This window comes from Pseudophryne corroboree, chromosome 10 (genome assembly GCF_028390025.1).
Source record: "Pseudophryne corroboree isolate aPseCor3 chromosome 10, aPseCor3.hap2, whole genome shotgun sequence".
Lineage (NCBI taxonomy): Eukaryota > Metazoa > Chordata > Amphibia > Anura > Myobatrachidae > Pseudophryne > Pseudophryne corroboree.
The window spans coordinates 109,954,885-109,973,448 of record NC_086453.1 but is presented as its reverse complement, the minus strand read 5'-3'; the positions used below and the strand labels follow the sequence as shown (position 1 = coordinate 109,973,448).

Genomic DNA, 18,564 nt, shown 5'->3' with positions numbered 1-18,564 from the left:
AGGCAATGATTGCTTTTATCTACAAATAAGGAAAAGGTGAATTAATACTGTACATAATAATATAAGCCTAAAAAAAAACCCCAAGTGCATATGTGGTACCCACGTTTGGGATACCACTACTAACCCCATCATGGCCTTAACCACAGCCAGCGCTGCCCGAGGAGATCTGAAAGCTGGGCAGGCGCTGACAGTGTTAAAAAATCCCCTCTCCGGTTGCCTAGCAACAGGCCACGGAGGGAGTTGAGAGAGAGAGCGGGAACCCCTGATGCCCCGTGGATTGGAGGAGAATTTTGGCGCGGAAGACAGAGGAGGAGCTGAGGGAGAAGAGGAGAGGAAGACGCTGCAGGACCGTGTGTGTGGGGTCCGGCGTGAGGAGCGGCGCACGTGAACGGGGAGCCGCCGCAGAGGAGAGCAAAGAGCCGCCAGCCGCAGCGGAGGATAGAGCAGACTCCCGCCAGCCGCCGCCAGCAAGGGGTCCGGGCCGCAGAAGGAGAGAACGCGGTCAGCCAGGGAGGCACCGCCGGCCACCACTACACGGCGCTAAGGGAGGGAGCGGACCTAACGTCCGAGGCTGCCGAGTAAGAGCCGCAACAGGTGCAGACAGGAAGCACCGCCGCGCAGAGGGAAAAAGGAGAGAGAAGCTGCTGCCACCCACGCAGAAGGGAGACAACCAGCAGCAGGTACTGGGTCAGTGAGGTCCAGCTGTAATAGAGTGTAAAGGGTAAAAAGGGGGACGCCCCTGCTCATTCCAATCCCAGAAAGCTCCCCTCAGCCTCCATTATACCTGGCCCTTACAGTGACACTCTGCATGAGCTATCTCTATGTGAGCTCCTCTGAAAGTCAATATTTTGCTTAGGAGTAGAGTGACTCTCAGTGACTTTTCCGTGGATACGAATACGGTCAGTACCATTAGCAATTGCTGCCGTGTTATCTTACCAACAGTTAGTACTGCACACCTTCCTACAAGTACTTACCTTACGTCCACTGACGTCCCCTCCGGAGTTTACTGTTGGGAGTTCAAGTACTTTGTTAAAGGGACACTGACCGCAAATGCCCACTGGGCGCAGGAACTGAACATTAGTGCCCGGCGTGTAGCGCCATCCTATGGATAGTTTAAGAAGTGCAACAGAATTACTGTCAGGACATTCCTTACTCTAAAGATACCATTACATACCAAATGATTGCTATTGCATGTAACAATATTTGATCGTCTGCCGAGTTATTGTCATGCCTGCTGAAATACATAGGCTGTAACCACTGTTGTAGATAGGGAAAGAAATAGGGTGTTGAGATGATGTTTAAGATATGCATTTGCACCAAGTGAGGACGGAGTTATAGCGGTGACCGATATCTTCAGCGTAATAAATGGTTGTCACCGTCCCCCTGCGTACTGGTTCTTGAGCATATTGTGTTTGGGTTGTCTTCCCGGGGTTCTCCTGGTCCTTCTGCCGCAGCGTCACAGGTGACAGGAAGAATAGTCGCGGATCTCGACATCGTTGAAGAGTGGATACGGCCGACCACGAAAACGACAGAGCTTCAGGTACAAACCCACTGTACAGGGATATTACACATAATGTAAAACACGAATGCCTGTGGCAAAAGTCGCACACCTTTATTTGGATTATTCTTTCTCCTACATTGCAACTGATGAAGAAAACTAACATTAATTCCAGCCATGTCGTTCCTTCTGCATAATTTAATAGGTATCCAAATGATAGATAGTGTCTAGTTAGACAGTCAATAGATAGACACCATATGTTAGACAGACATTAGTTCAACTCGGTCAAAAGGTCAACATGAAAAAGATAGACAGTACAAAAGGTTGACAATTTTTTTTAATTTTTACATCTTTTTGGACTATTTAATACCTTCTCTATCCATGTCGGCATAGAGTTGGTTATAAACCTTGTGGCAAGCGCAGCAAGCCACCGAGCCTGAAGCGTGGCGAGTGAAAGCCTTTCTACAATTGGGGGTCCCAGATGACAAAACTATCCACACAAACGCAAAAATGCAAAAAAATGGTGTCTACATTTTTTGTGCTGACCATTTTCATGTCTACCTTTTGACCCTGTCGACCTTTTGACCCTGTCGACCTAATGACTGTCTAACATGTGGTGTCTATCTATTGACTGTCTAACTAGACACTGTCTATTTATCATCCCACACCCAATTTAATATTAGAGATGTGCAGCGGGCACTTTTCATGTTTTGTGTTTTGGTCTTTGGTTCTAATTCCACTTTCATGTTTTGGTTTTGGTTTTGGATCTGGATGATTTTTTGAAAAAACTTAAAAACAGCTAAAATCACAGAATTTGGGGGTAATTTTGCTCTTACACAAGTGTGCGGCACAAACACCTGGCTCATCTAGGAGTGGCACTGCAGTTGCAGACAAGATGGCACTATTCAAAAACTAGTCCCCAAACAGCACATGATGCAAAGAAGAAAAAGAGATGCAATGAGGTAGCTGGATGGCCAAGCTAAGCAACACAAGTGTGTGGCACAAACAACATGGGACGTGCTGGAATTTGCCCAGATGTAATATACACACAATATTGGTGGCACAGGATAGCGTGCCCCTAAACCACACACACACACACACACACACACACACACACACACACACCCCCCCCAAAGCCTGTAAAATTAATTTGGATAATAACCCTTTTATTTGGAGCTATTATAATAATACTAGGTGATTCATCCCGCCCTACGGGCGCCCTTCACACTGTCGTAAGCAGCAGCGTATACCACTGTGACTGCCTGGTCACTGGAATGACTGTTAGACAGGACACTACCACTGGTCTGATGCAGCACAACACAGCAACACTGTAAGGGACTTGTGGTTGTTGTTGTTGTTGTTGTTATAATTATTATAATACTGTAGCAGTGGACATATAGCAGAAGCGTATATCGTCACTGGAATGACTGATGGACAGGACACTACCACTGGTCTGATGCAGCACAACACAACAACACTGTAAGGGACTTGTGGTTGTTGTTATTATTATTATATTACGGTAGCAGTGGACATATAGCAGCAGTGTATACCACTGTGACTGTCTGGTCACTGGAATGACTGATGGCCAAGACACTACCACTGGTCTGATGCAGCACAACACAGCAACACTGTAAGGGACTTGTGGTTGTTATTATTATTATATTACGGTAGCAGTGGACATATAGCAGCAGTGTATATCATCACTGGAATGACTGATGGACAGGACACTACCACTGGTCTAATGCAGCACAACACAACACCACTTTATACAGCTACACTGGATATATGGCAGCAGAGAACACCAACACTGCCAACACTGTGACTGGCTGGACTGATGCAGCACATTACACTGACTACACTGGCCTGGACAGCACAACACAGCACCACTTTATACAGCTACGCTGGATATATGGCAGCAGAGGACACCAACACTGTGACTGGCTGGACTGATGCAGCACAATACAGTGTGACTCACTGGACTGGACTGAGCAGCACAAGACTCGCCACCCTACTTTTCCGCCCCCACACAGACACTGAACACTGAGGACACGTCCCTCAATACACTCTCCGAGACTGGAGTGAAAATGGCCGCGACGCGCGGTTCCTTATATGGAATCGTAATCCCGCGAGAATCCGACAGCGGGATGATGACGTTTTGCCGCGTTCGGGTTTCAGAGTCAGGCGGGAAAAACCTGAGCCTGGCTCGGAACCGAACTCGGAAGGCAAAGTCTGGTAGGGTTCGGTTCTCTGAGAACCTCACCCGCTCATCTCTTTTTAATATATGGATGAATATACAGTACTTACATCCAGGTCACACTGTTGCTGCCCAAAGTGTGGAAGTGGCGTAGCTGGTGGTGTCAGTGGATAACACAGAGTATCCGCTGTGTGATTGGACATACAGGCACACAAGTCAAATGTTCTTCTAATGCAAGCTACTGTACAGTGGGCCTTATTCAGGTTGTTAGCAATCCAAAAAAGCACACTAATGGGCAAAACCATGTTACACTGCTGGTGGAGCAGATTTAACATGTGCAAAGAGAGTTAGATTGATTCTTTTGTATGACATCATCAGGAAAGGTAAAACTAACTACCCAGAGAATGTTGATATAATCTACTTTGCTTCCCCAACTAGTGGGGGTGTGGTGTCCTGGATTTTGGAAATGTTAGGGATTCCAGTAGTAGACCCCATCAGCTCACACATAGAAGGGAATTCAATTGTGAGTGAACGGACGCGCTCAGATGAATTTTTGCTTTACAGCAGTGGGATCTTGTGCAAAAGTGTTTATAACCCAAAGGGTAGTGAGCACTTTTGAGCAAATAGATGTGTGATTTGCAGAGCCGGCCCTAGCCAATTTGATGCCCTAGCAAAATTTTGTCTGGTGCCCCCTAGCTCCGCCGCTAGTTCTGCATCTGTACCTGCAACGCTCAGGTAGTGGGGCCCACTGGGGGGTTACCCTGTGGGCCAGTTCAACTCTGCACAATGCCACACAGTAATGACCATAATACATATAATTCCACACAGTAAAGGAACCTTACACATATGCCCCACATTAGTAATGCCCATAATACACATAATGCCACACAGTAATGCACCTTACACATATGCCCCACATTAGTAATGCCCATAATACACATATACTGCCACAGATACTGCCACACTTGCTGGTTATACAAAAAGATCAGTATCAAACATGTAGAAACTGTCCATTCTCTTCACTATTCAGTGTGTTTGCTGGTGTCTGTTACTCCCGTTAACTGCATGCACTTTACTTTATACTGTGGGAGCTAAATGCTCTGCCCTCCAGTCTGATGTGTCCAAAAGTCACGCTGCACTGATGTTTCATATAGAAATAGCACAACGCAACTTACTGACCACGTTACAGTGCTAGATGGCAGGGGAATTTTACGGTATGGACTGACTAGGAAATAAAGTGTGGGGAGAACACTGCCCATGTTATGTCCCTGCAGATACCTGGGGTTTGCACAGGGATAAGGGACACACACAGAATGGCAGGGTCCCCATCCCCCATGTGCACAAGCAGTATAGGTGATGTCAGGTTTCTGTGAAGCAGTCTTCCAAAATACACGTGTTATCATAAGAAGCCATCCAGTAATAACCTTATATAGTCAGTGAAAATGTCACAGGTCCAGGAATTGCATTTACTGTGCTTGTGCTGTCTGTCTGAGGTCTCACAAGTCAGGGGCATTCAAGCATGTCGGAGGAAGTTTAAGGCACAGTGTGCATTTTTTTTGACAAATGGAAACAGCAGTGTATACAAGTACTGATTGAATACATTTGGAAAGTAACAGTTAGTTTGCGGACTATCCCTCTCAGCATGAGATGCTGCAGGGACATGCTTGGATGCCCCTAGATAAGCTTGGATGCCCTAGGCAAATGCCTAGCCTGCCTATAGCTAAGGCCGGCTCTGGTGATTTGGCTGGGCGCATGGGTGCAAGTTGAGTTGCTGTAGCTGGCATTTAAATGCTGCGGCAACGGCAATTTGCTCACAATTGAACTTCCCCAATAATCTTTCATTCTGATTTATTGAGATCGAGATTACATTCTTCATATCAATTTACTATTTTATATTTGTATATTTCCATCCCCTTCTTGCACCTTTTTCTTTACAAAAGAATGCACATAGGTCAACCGGGTTAAGTTCGTGTGACCCGCATTTGTGATCCTGCCGGTCACAATACCAGTGCCGGGATCCTGGGCTTTAGATTGCCATTGCGGGGGGGGGGGGGGGGGGGAGGAGTAGGAATAGTCCCTGTCAGTCGACATGCCGACTGTCGGGCTATTAAGCAACTTGGATCTCGGCGGCGGTATAGTGGCCGGCGGTAAAGTGACCAGCGACATACATCTGCTTGCTCCTAGATTTAGCACTAACTGTATTAAGGGGGTAATTCAGAGTTGATCGCAGCAGCAAATTTGTTAGCAGTTGGGCCAAACCATGTGCACTGCAGATGTGGCAGATATAACATGTGCAGAGAGTTAGATTTGGGAGGTTTATATTATTTCTGTGCAGGGTAAATACCGGCTGCTTTATTTTTATACTCCAATTTAGATTTCAGTTTGAACACACCCCACCCAAATCTAACTCTCTCTGCACATGTTATTTCTGCCCCCCCCCCCTGCAGTTCACATGGTTTTGCCCAACTGCTAACAAATTCGCTGCTGCGATCAACACTGAATTAGGCCCTAAATCAAGCCCAATTCACTAAATGAGCAAAATATTTGTTTATATCAATCGTTAACTTGAGCCAAGTTAATACAGTCAGATGGCTAAATGTATTAGCCCCCAATTTGCAGGATCTGGCACGATTCCGATGAGATAGTCATTAGATGTACAACAGAAATTGTTTTAAAGGCTAAATCAACCGGATTATACCTTTAACTAAATGGCGCTTTAAAACTAGTGACTCACAGGAATTGCACTGTATCCAGTAAAGCACGGGCTATCACAACTGGTCCAGAAAGCCACTGTTAACGTCAGTAAAATGCTTCTTGGGAAAATTCAGTGAGGATGATGCCTCTCATTTAGTCTTTTGTGACATAAAACTACATCCACAGTATTTCAGCCATGAGATAAGGATTTTCATAGATTAGTGTCTTAAAACAGAAAAACAGTTGTAAATATTATCTGTCATCTCCTTAAATTCTGGGGCCAATAAATACAATAGGGCATCTATATCAAGCGGGATCCAGAGTAAGATTAACATTTAATATTGACACCACAATGCATTTACCAATGTCATCATGTGAAATTTCATCATTCTAAGGGGGATATTCAAATGTCTGAAAAGTCAGATGGGTGTCTGTTTTTTCCTATCTAATAGACAGGAAAAAACAGACACCCAACAGACTTTTCAAACATTTGAATTCCCCCCTAAGAATCCCAACAGTTGGGGTTAGGTGCCACTGGGAGTGTTAGGATTTGGTTGCGAGGGATGTTATGATTATGCATTAGGGGAAGGATTAGGGATAGGGGGAGAATACGCAGCGGAATGCTGTTCCTCTGACTTCTCTGCCAGAACTGCTTCTCATGTGCCCACTAGGACTCAAAAGATGGCGTTGCAGATGCCTCTGCCAGACTGCCACCGGGAGCATGTAAGACACCACTAGACCACCAGGGACAGTTTGTTGACAGTCTATAATGTCCACATGTCATTATTGAAGACATGATGAATGTCAACATGCTGCATGTCGGCATTGCAACCACGTCAACATAAACAGTTCACCAAACATAAAAGACCAATAAACCAAGAGGTGATAACCTCTTTTTTCAGGGTTTTCACACAAAAAAACTAGGTTTATGTCTGCATTAAAGCGGTGCCTTTGGCTTGTGTTTTTACAGAATTATCAGCAGGCTGTAACACGTCCCTGCATGATCACTTTCATTTTCATTTGATCCGTGTGGCAGCCTCTAGTGGCCACCGGCGCACATAACACAGAGTGAGGAGCAGTTAGCCAATTATTATATATATAGGATGGTCAGCTGATGGATGAAAAATACCTTAAATTATTTAAATTGATGCTACACAGCTCATTGCAGGCAAATGTCAATTGTATTGTGCCCTGTTCCCTTGGCTACTTGCAACAGAATACAATAAATATTCCTTTGTACACTTAGGATTTAATGAAAATCTAATTAGATTTGTCCGCCAAAACGAATCTGCATGCAACTATGTACCAGTCCATTGTTGTTTTAAATCCTGCAGTTGAGCCATATTGAATAAGTATTTACAGTGACATTATACATGATTTTATTAAATAGAGCACCTTGCAAGTTGTCATTGCGTCGAGCGGGAGGCTCCGCTGAAGCCGCCCCCAACCCAGCAACCAAGTAGTGGGCAGGGGGGAGCGCCTGTCTGTGTGGGCGAGCGGCCATTACAATGCACAAATAATGCGGAGAAAATAGAAAAAGAAGAAAGGACAGAAGTTTATTGAGAGAGAATAAGTAAGTCAGGGATAGGGAGGAAGAGTGAAAGAAAGGTTGAAGAGCAAGAAGAGGATTGTAAAATAAAAGGAGGTTACTCACAGGAGCACAACCTTCTCAGGGAAAAATTCTGGAGAGAAAGAGGCAGATGAAACCTTGTCTCTACTCAAAATGTCTGCTAGCTCCTCCCTAATACTCCCATTATTCTAATTAACATCCAACCCCCCAGACCTCTTTAACTGCCTGCCCTATTTGCACTCGCTTTTCATTAAGTGAAGATCTATTTATAATATCATTGTACAGTATAATGGGAGAGAGACTATAGTAAAGACATTTACCGATTGTAAAACAAGGGATTCATTTTTCCTCAACACTGCTGTGCCTCATTTTGCACATTGCTGTGCCCAGGGGCGGATTTAGGGGTCTGGCCCTCTCCCCTCATGTGCTTTTCCCTCTTTTAGACTATCTTCTACTGCAGCAGAACCTAACCTCAGTTTCTGCCACCCTGATGACTATTTAGGTGTCCTGTGCCCTGATGCAGAAATGTTTATGTACCATATGTTTGTCCTATATTGTCTTGTACTGTAAGTCATTGTTTTCTTGTTTTGCTCATTTGTTTATGTACTTTCTTAGGCACTGCGGAACCCTTGTGGTGCCACATAAATAAAGGATAATAATAAATAAGTGCAATGTTTGCTCGTTTTATAAACAAGTCCCGAATGACTTATCAACCCTCAGCCCAAACCCCTGGACCTAGAATTATGAAATTCTGAGAGTACATTACTTCCATGATATAAGCACCCACTAAGCAGGGATTTTTAAAGCTTCATCCCTTTAGGAGGTGAAAAGGGGTAAAATGTGTTTTCAAAAACTTAATTCAGGATTTTGTCCTAATGAACCCCAAAAGGGGCAAATCTGCATTTGGGGGTGAATTAGAGATCCCTTTGTATCTTCTGTGTTTGTTGAGTTAGAACATTAGTTTTTGGCATATATGTGCATTTTTTAAATCTTTGCAAGGTGTTTTAAGTGTTTTTTAAATGTCACCCTTTTAGAGTGGAACAAAAGGGTGTAAACGTGAGAAGGGGTAAGAGGTTGAAATTATTGCTTTATTTTTGCATTCCTGTGGTAGGCAAGCATTGTTAATTTTTCTGTGAGCCTCTACATGCAATGAGGAACATTCATCCGACTGAGGAGTCCCTTTACAGCCACCGTAGAGATTTGAATTTCTCCCAAAGACTTGGGATTCCAGCACCTAAGTCAGACAGTGACGATGGTGTGACATCATCAGGGAGATTAATTCAAAGGTTGCATTTGACCACAGAGCTAGTCCACTTCCTTAATTTTACCCCCAAACCGCACACATTGAAATGGCCCTTAGCATGGTATATAGGGCCTGATTTGAAAATAAAGAAGAAAAAAGCAAGCAACTGTGCACCTAGGTGGGCAAAACCATGTTGCAGGTGGGGCAGTTGTAACATGTTCAGAGAGATTTAGATTCGGGTGGTGTGTGTCCAAATTGAAATTGCTGTGTAAAAATAAATCTGTCTAACATTTGTGGGTAACATGCAAAAGCAGCCAGTATTTACCCTGCACAGGAAAAATAAACATGTATTTGCTCCAATTGCATTGCAACATGGGGGCTAATTCAGACCTGACCGCTGTTGTGCGTTCTCGCACAGCAGCGATCAGGTATGAACTGCGCATGCGCCGGTGCTGCTACTCTTCAAGTACTAAAGCATCGCTGCCGTGCGATGCTTTTGTACTTGTGCGGCGGGTTAGGGCCTGACATGCGGGGCGGACTAGCCCTGTGCTGGGCGTCTCCCTGCATGTCTGTTGACTGATCGTAGATGTGCTAAATTTAGCACATCTACAATCAGGTCTGAATTACCCCCATGGTTTGTTCTAGATATGTTTCTTGCTTTACTTCCAAATCAGAATCAGTCTCTATATACCATGCAAAGGCCATTTTAATGTGTCTATTACCATTACAGTTCAAAATAAACTATCCCGCATATTAGAAAATGTGGACATTATCTCACTTTCATTAGTACAGTTCATTATTTTTTTGATAGCATGTTTCCCTGATAATTAAAATATGGTGCTATTGTTATTTACTATTATGTTAATATTCTAATAGTATTAGCAGTAATATTAGATGTTTGGTGTAAATGTTCTGTTGAGTCTTTTTTTTCAAAACCCTAATTTTCTGCAGTGTTGCAAGATGGAGGATACATTAGTGTGCACTAATGTAATGTAGTACTGCAATAATGTGAGTAGTTCTTGCTCCCGATGACCTAACTATTCAAGGAGATTATTTTTACTGCTCCCAGATGAATCATTTTATCACCATACTATAGCTGCTTTCACACTACAAAGGGTGTATTTACTAAAGGTCAATTTCAATCGATTTCAGATCAATTAAAATCGATCTTAATCGATGTTGGGCTTCTAGGACTAAATCACACATTTACTAACATTTAAAAATGAATAATAAAAATTATCTGCTAGTAAATGAGTGTTTTAGCCCTGGAAGCCCAACATTGACTAGGATCGATTTTAATTTATCTGAAATCGATTAAAATTGACCTTTAGTAAATATACCCCCAAACTTTTATTGTATGTTTAAGTAGCTAGAAAGGAGATCTACAGTACGTTAACATGTAACTTTATTGCGATGGGAATGAGGTAAAAGTCTCTTCTATCATACAGGGTAACTAGAGATTAGAGCAGTCAGTCCTTATTAATACTTATGAAGTAATGCTGGTGATGACACTATGTAGCACAGGAATCCTGGTGATGACACTACGGCCCACAGGAATGCTGGTGATGACACCGTGGTGGCACAGGAATGCTGGTGATGACACCGTGGTGGCACTGGAATGCTAGTGGTGACACCGTGGTGGCACTGGAATGCTGGTGGTGACACCGTGGTGGCACAGGAATGCTGGTGATGACACCGTGGTGGCACAGGAATGCTGGTGATGACACCGTGGTGGCACAGGAATGCTGGTGATGACACCATGGTGGCACAGGAATGCTGGTGATGACACCGTGGTGTCACAGGAATACCGGTGATGACACCATGGTGGCACAAGAATGCTGGTGATAACACCGTGGTGGCACTGGAATGCTGGTGATGACACCGTGGTGGCACAGGAATCCTGGTCATGACACCTTGGTGGCACAGGAATGCTGGTGATGACACCGTGATGACATTTTCCTATCTCAGGGCTGGACCTGTTCTGAGAAGGTCTCAGGCAGTCCGCCTTGTCTATTTACAAAGAAGAATCAAAATATAGCGCTCAGGCGCTCACACATGAACACTTCCCTTAATTTCTTAAATGAGATGCGTCTCGAAATTCTTTCTTTTCGATTCCTCACAGGATATCCTCATACATGCAAGAAAAAACAAATATACAACGAGATCCTCGTGTATTACTTCCAAACAATTTTTATAGTCACTTTCCCTTTTTGTGTTGTTAGTCCCGAAAGGGAAAATATGTCATATGCCGGGGAAATCCCCCTTCCAATGAATTTACACAACTGTGTAATAAGGAAACATATACGATCTCATAAAACAATGTTGAAGTGTCGTTCTACACAAATTCTCAAAGGTGTATCAGTTTGACGGGGAAAGCTCCCCCTTCCCACACACTTACACAGATGCAGGAATAAAAGGCATGCACAACCACAACTCCCTGTGAAGGATGCTCCGTCACCAAGTGAAGAAAAAATGCCGGGGTTGCCCCCTACGTATGGCACTCACAATTAATTGGATATATCACAAGCATGTAGGGTGGGTCTTTCTTATCCGCTCTTAATCTCCAACCTTGCCCTTTTTCTCTCAAAAAGAACCGGAGAGAAGGTTGGGGTAAAAGACTTTTTAATAAAAAACAAAACAAGAATAAAAACAATGGTAATCATACCCGGGAGGGTCGAAAGAGAAATAGATGGTATACAGAAAGAACGGGGCCCCGTTGATCTGATCTCCTCCTGGTCTCCCACGGGTAGATTTCTCCAATGTAGGTCTCTCCACCAACGCGTTTCGGCCCGTGCTAGGGTCTTTGTCAAGGTATGAGAGACCCCTGTCGGACATTCCTTATATATTAACCTAATCACATATGAATCACAGGTGTGTAGTTTAAGGAAATATTTACATAAAACCTGTGTAATCAAAACATCATTCATAATGTAAACACATAATAAAATCATCAATCTATAGTCCAGGGCATCAGTGTCCTCCGTTTCCCCGATGCGGAAGCGACGTGAGTCAAACCCACGTGTATTTACCACGGCCTCTCCTTTTCCGGCCACGGAGATGAAGTCACTTAATCCGTTAGTCCATACCCGATCCGTCAGTGCACACATTCCTCGGATGTGACGCGCGGTCCGCCAGTAACCTCCTCCGCCCGCATGCCACTTCCAAGATGGCCGCCGGTCTACTTCCGTCCATTAGTTCAAGTGAAAATGCCCCACTTCCTGTCCTCTTCTCCGCTCAATATTATTGATGTTTAAACTTCACTGGACTTATTCCAATCCCACACATCATCTGATCTACAATGAGAACTAGGTTTTAGTGCCCTAAATATCGATAATATACATAAAACATATTGCACAATATAATCTTTATACAATCGGTTAAAAATCCACCCTACAATCACTTCAATAACAATAAAAATTAATCATAAAAAACATTTTATTTCAAAATCCTGGTTTAACCCTGTTGGTGCCAAGGTTTTGTATGTGTATATTAATTTCATCTCTGTTTGTGCCAAACGGGCCATGGTGTTTTTATCTCTTTCGGTTGGTTTAATGTGTTTAATCCCAAAAAAAACTTTTATATGGCCCACAGAGCAATTATGTACAGATTTAAAATGCGCAGACAGGGAGTGGGTCTCCAGGCCTTTCCGGATATTCCTTAAATGCTCTCCCAATCTGCCCTCTAAAGGTCTGGTGGTCCGTCCAATGTAGACTTTGTCACAATCACAAACTATGGCATAGACCACATTGGCGGTATTACATGTGATAAATTCCATAATTTTACATTCTTGATCATTAATCCTAATTGTCTCGCATTTTGATGTAGTACCTCCACCAATATTACGGCACCCTATACAATTACTGCACCTATAAAAACCTTTGGATCTATTATACCCAGGTCTCTTGGTTTCTGAATGTGTACTTTTAACCAATTGCGTTTTGATGTTGGGTGCTCTACTATATATATGTACTGGTTTACTGGGTAAACAGATCACTATAGTCTGTAGTTTTGTCAAAATGTGTTTGACCACAGTTGCAGAGCACTGTAGTTCACCTCTGACAGTTAAGTACACATACTGTAGCCAGTTTATTGGAGGCCACCGGCTGCAGATGACCAGCCAGTTATACATGATAGTGCCCTGCAGTCACATGCAGCATTATTACTAGTATAGTAAACTCCTTAAGTGCTGTACAGAGGTTTTGCAGTTTTAGTATATATTCCATGTACAGCTGGTTCATGCTCCAAAAATGTCACACAAGTATCAAGGAAGTTCTTTGGTAGCGTTGGGGCCGCATAAAATGTGTTGTGGAACACATCTGTCCTGCCGCAATCCAGCTATACAGCCTTCGGCTAAGTATTTACGGTCACCACACTCCAGTGCTACAAACTAGGCATTGCAAAACATATGTTGAAAGTTTGATAGTGTTACATTATTTTGGCATACAAATTCCCTCCAAACCTGGTTTGGCATGAACCCATTATTTTTTGCCTACTAAATAAAGATAACTATGAAAAGTAACTTGGTTTCTCATTAGGGGTAATCCACCTCCCCCTGCAAAGTAAATGTGGTTAGTAAACCTGACCACTTGGACATATGTACTTCCAGTTGACATATAGATATTTAACAATAAATACAGTCAAAAACTGGCATTGAACAATTTGGAAATGTATCCAAAACTGCAATAGTATAAAAAGGTAAATTATACCGTTCAAAAGGAAAAACACAATATTTAATATGACCTTTGAGTTGACATGAACCCAGATGTAAAAGATTAATGTGCAGGTGGGTTCAAAGACATGTGTATTACTTGTTATGTATAAAGTACCACTCAATTAAATTATTTGTGTAAAACAAATAAACAAATTTGGATCTCCGTACCTACTGTAGGTTAAGTCCTTAATACTTTTAGCGCATGTTTAAATACAAAACAGACCATCATGGTGAAATTGACAGATACCAGGTACTAAATACCGTGAATACTCAAGCCATCACTTGTTACATCACGTGTTACTGCGCATGCACGAATAACCTCAGAAACCCTTATTACGAACACACGAACAGCATTTGTGAATGCGCACACAGTTGCGTACTTAGGGGCTAATTCAGACCTGATCACTGCGGGCGATCAGGTCTGAACTGCGCATGGGTATGCACCGCAATGCGCAGGCGTGACAGTCCGCAGCAACGGGGAGTGCCGGGCAGCGACGGGATGGTGCAAAAAATGCGATTGCACCGGTGAGCGCAAGAATATTGACAGGAAGAGGGCGTTTGTGGGTGGCAACTGACCGTTTCTAGGGAGTGTCCAGAAAAACACCGGAGGGACGCAGCATTTTGTGGGAGGATTTGTGACGTCAGCTCCGGCCCCCGGTCATCGCAGCGGCTGAGTAAGTCCTGGGCTGTGCATAGACTGCACAAACTTCTGTTTATGCAGCTCTCCTGCACATGCGATCGCCCACCTGCACAGCGAATTCCCCCTCCACCGGTAGGCGGCGACTATATGATTGCAGGGATGCAAAAAATGCACCCTATCAATCAGGTCTGAATTATCCCCTTAGGGAGTTATTCAGGTTTGTTAGCAAACCAGAAAAGTTAGCAACTGAGCAAAACCATGTTACACAGCAGGTGGGGCAGATGTAACATGTGCAGAGAGATTTAGAGTCGTTCCCAGGGGTTTATACTCGCTGGCTCCTGCCGTGGCACTGTGCGCAGGTATGTCAATTCGTAAAACTCCATCCCCCGAGTGGAGTACTATGGGAGGGAGGAGGGGGAGCAGGATAGAAGCCAGCAAGTGCCATGGTGGGCGCCCCATGCGATCGCACAGCTTGCCTGCCGCTAGAAATGGCACTGCATGTCTGTTCTGTGTGTTGGTGCATGGAACACAGAGGTGGGCCATGTAGCTATTCAGCTGAAAAATATCTTGATAAGATGCAAGGGGCCTGTTTCATTTTTGTACGCAAATGCAGCTGCAATTGCGATTTTCTAGGCTATAGAACTGCTAATGTTAGCAAGTGAAGCTGCCACCCAGAAATGAAAAGAGACGCCCGCAAGATTCATTGCAAACTCAATCGCAATTGTGTACACATTAGCAGACTATACACAATTACGGAGAACATAGAAGCTAAGAGTTGGTCTATAGCTATGCAGACTGGCCACAGCTGTAGCCACTCAAACGCCATGTATTTGCACGTACGATCACACAGCCATCAGAAGATACACACCTCAAAAGCGGCCATGACATGCTTGCGTTTTCTCAACCACTCCCCTTTAGTTCCCCGCTAACATCTCCAAACAGCCACTTCCTGTCAATCACTCAGCGACAAAGTTCTGAGTGCGAGCAGGATCACAGCGGCACCCTCGCACATGCTCAGTTTGCAGATTATCACTCTGTTGTGTGAATATTGACCATTGTGTACAAACATGAATTAGACCAAAGGACCAGAGCTCTGTATTTTATTTATGTTACCTTAGATTGATGGGTTGAGTAATTGTCAGTCTCTGTGTATTCCAGCTGGTGAGTTTCACAAATGAGGTGCAGGAATTTAGCCAAGCCAAAAAACAGGATGTGGTGTCATTTATTAATCTCTCGACTATCGGTACAATTACCAAGATCCCAAGTCTGATTGAAGTTTTCATGTATATGTAACAAGTAAGTAGATGGGAAGTCTATGCCGGTGCAGGGGTCGGTTGACGTATCTGGATTCTTTTTTTTTTTCCCATGAATCATTTTTATTGAAAATACAGTTTTCAATTTTTGAAGGAGTGGGATACAGAAAAGAAAAAGGAAGGAAGGAGAGGGGATACAGAACCAGGGACAAGGGATATAGACATATACAGACCAAACATGTCAACCATAAACACATATTAGCAGGGGTGTTTTAAGAGAGGAGCGCCGTAGAGTCTGCCCGGAGCGCCGTAGAGTCTGAGCACTAGAGGGCTCAGACTCTACTGCGCATGCACAGATCTCCGGGAGAATGGCGCGGCGGCCATTTTCCCTGAGATCTCTCTACTGCGCATGCGCAGAACGCCGTGAAAATGGCCGCTGGGCCATTCTAGCAGCGCTGCGGATGCCGGCGCTGGACTTCGGAGGGGTAAGTATTTTACAAATGGGTGCAGTGTGTCCGGTGGGGGCCCCCTCTGGACTCAGGGGCCAGTGTGCACCGCACACACTGCGCCCATTATAGAAAAGCCAGTGCATAACAGTGTCAAATAAAAACATAGGCATTTGTAGTACTTCAGAAAAGAATATTCAATGAGACATAAATCAAGCAGTAAATTATACCAGGAAATAGCTTATTGTACAAGACTATAACTCTATACTGGACAGTAAATAGATTAAGATGTATGGAGGGTTAGTTAAGATGGGGGGGGGGGGGCACCATCACCTACTGACATATTCATGCCATGGCATCCATTTAACCATTGGAAAGGAAGATGAAGAGAAATAAGGCATAAACTCTGTTTCCATGGTGAAGTAGAATTGTATCTTGTTAATAACCAGAGTTATAGTAGGGGCAGAAGATTGCTTCCAATGTTGGGATATCGCTGCCATAGCTGCAATACATATTTCTCTATCGTCCTAAGTGGATGCTGGGGTTCCTGAAAGGACCATGGGGAATAGCGGCTCCGCAGGAGACAGGGCACAAAAAAGTAAAGCTTTACTAGGTCAGGTGGTGTGCACTGGCTCCTCCCCCCATGACCCTCCTCCAGACTCCAGTTAGATTTTGTGCCCGAACGAGAAGGGTGCAATCTAGGTGGCTCTCCTAAAGAGCTGCTTAGAGAAAGTTTAGTTTAGGTTTTTTTCTTTACAGTGAGTCCTGCTGGCAACAGGATCACTGCAACGTGGGACTTAGGGGGAAAGTAGTAAACTCACCTGCATGCAGAGTGGATTTGCTGCTTGGCTACTGGACACCATTAGCTCCAGAGGGATCGAACACAGGCCCAGCCGTGGAGTCCGGTCCCGGAGCCGCGCCGCCGACCCCCTTGCAGATGCTGAAGCGTGAAGAGGTCCGGAAACCGGCGGCTGAAGACTCCTCAGTCTTCATAAGGTAGCGCACAGCACTGCAGCTGTGCGCCATTTTCCTCTCAGCACACTTCACTGGGCAGTCACTGAGGGTGCAGAGCGCTGGGGGGGGGCGCTCTGAGAGGCAAATATAAACCTTATACAAGGCTAAAAATACCTCACATATAGCCCATAGGGGCTATATGGAGATATTTAACCCCTGCCTGACTGGAAAAATAGCGGGAGAAGAACCCGCCGAAAAAGGGGCGGGGCCTATCTCCTCAGCACACGGCGCCATTTTCTGTCACAGCTCCGCTGGTCAGAACGGCTCCCAGGTCTCTCCCCTGCACTGCACTACAGAAACAGGGTAAAACAGAGAGGGGGGGCACATTAATGGCTATATATATATATATATTAAAGCAGCTATAAGGGAGCACTTAATATAAGGATATCCCTTGTATATATAGCGCTTTGTGGTGTGTGCTGGCAGACTCTCCCTCTGTCTCCCCAAAAGGGCTAGTGGGTCCTGTCTTCATTAGAGCATTCCCTGTGAGTTTGCGGTGTGTGTCGGTACGTGGTGTCGACATGTATGAGGACGATATTGGTGTGGAGGCGGAGCAATTGCCAAATATGCAGATGTCACCCCCCAGGGGGTCGACACCAGAATGGATGCCTTTATTTGTGGAATTACGTGATGGTTTATCTTCCCTTAAACAGTCAGTTGAGGACATGAGGCGGCCGGACAATCAATTAATGCCTGTCCAGGCGCCTCAAACACCGTCAGGGGCTGTAAAACGCCCTTTGCCTCAGTCGGTCGACACAGACCCAGACACGGGCACTGATTCCAGTGACGACGGTAGAAATTCAAACGTATTTTCCAGTAGGGCCACACGTTATATGATTTTGGCAATGAAGGAGACGTTACATTTAGCTGATACTACAGATACCGTAAAACAGGGTATTATGTATGGTGTGAAAAAACTACAAACAGTTTTTCCTGAATCAGAAGAATTAAATGACGTGTGTGATGAAGCGTGGGTTGCTCCTGATAAAAAGTTGATAATTTCAAAAAAGTTATTGGCATTATACCCTTTCCCGCCAGAGGTTAGGGCGCGCTGGGAAACACCCCCTAAGGTGGACAAGGCGCTCACACGCTTATCCAAACAAGTGGCGTTACCCTCTCCTGAGACGGCCGCACTTAAGGATCCATCAGATAGAAAGATGGAAGTTATTCAAAAGAATATATACACACATGCAGGTGTTATACTACGACCAGCTATAGCAACTGCCTGGATGTGCAGTGCTGGAGTAGTTTGGTCAGAATCCCTGATTGAAAATATTGATACCCTAGATAGGGACAATGTT

At 44.4% G+C, this 18,564-nt stretch overlaps 1 protein-coding gene across 7 annotated transcripts in view; it reads left to right on the top strand.

The window, feature by feature from the left end:
* Positions 1–216: 216 nt before the first annotated feature.
* The window catches only part of IZUMO1 (izumo sperm-oocyte fusion 1), a 393,444-nt gene continuing 375,096 nt past the window's right edge, over positions 217–18,564 (top strand). For 3 of the 7 annotated variants that reach the window (XM_063942733.1, XM_063942727.1, XM_063942728.1), the window contains exons 1-2: positions 220–1,540; positions 15,709–15,846. The gene's annotated coding sequence lies outside the window, so the exon portion shown is untranslated. Of the gene's footprint in view, positions 1,541–15,708; positions 15,847–18,564 lie in introns of all 7 variants that reach the window. The other 4 variants (XM_063942730.1, XM_063942729.1, XM_063942731.1 and 1 more) reach the window with 3 other exon arrangements.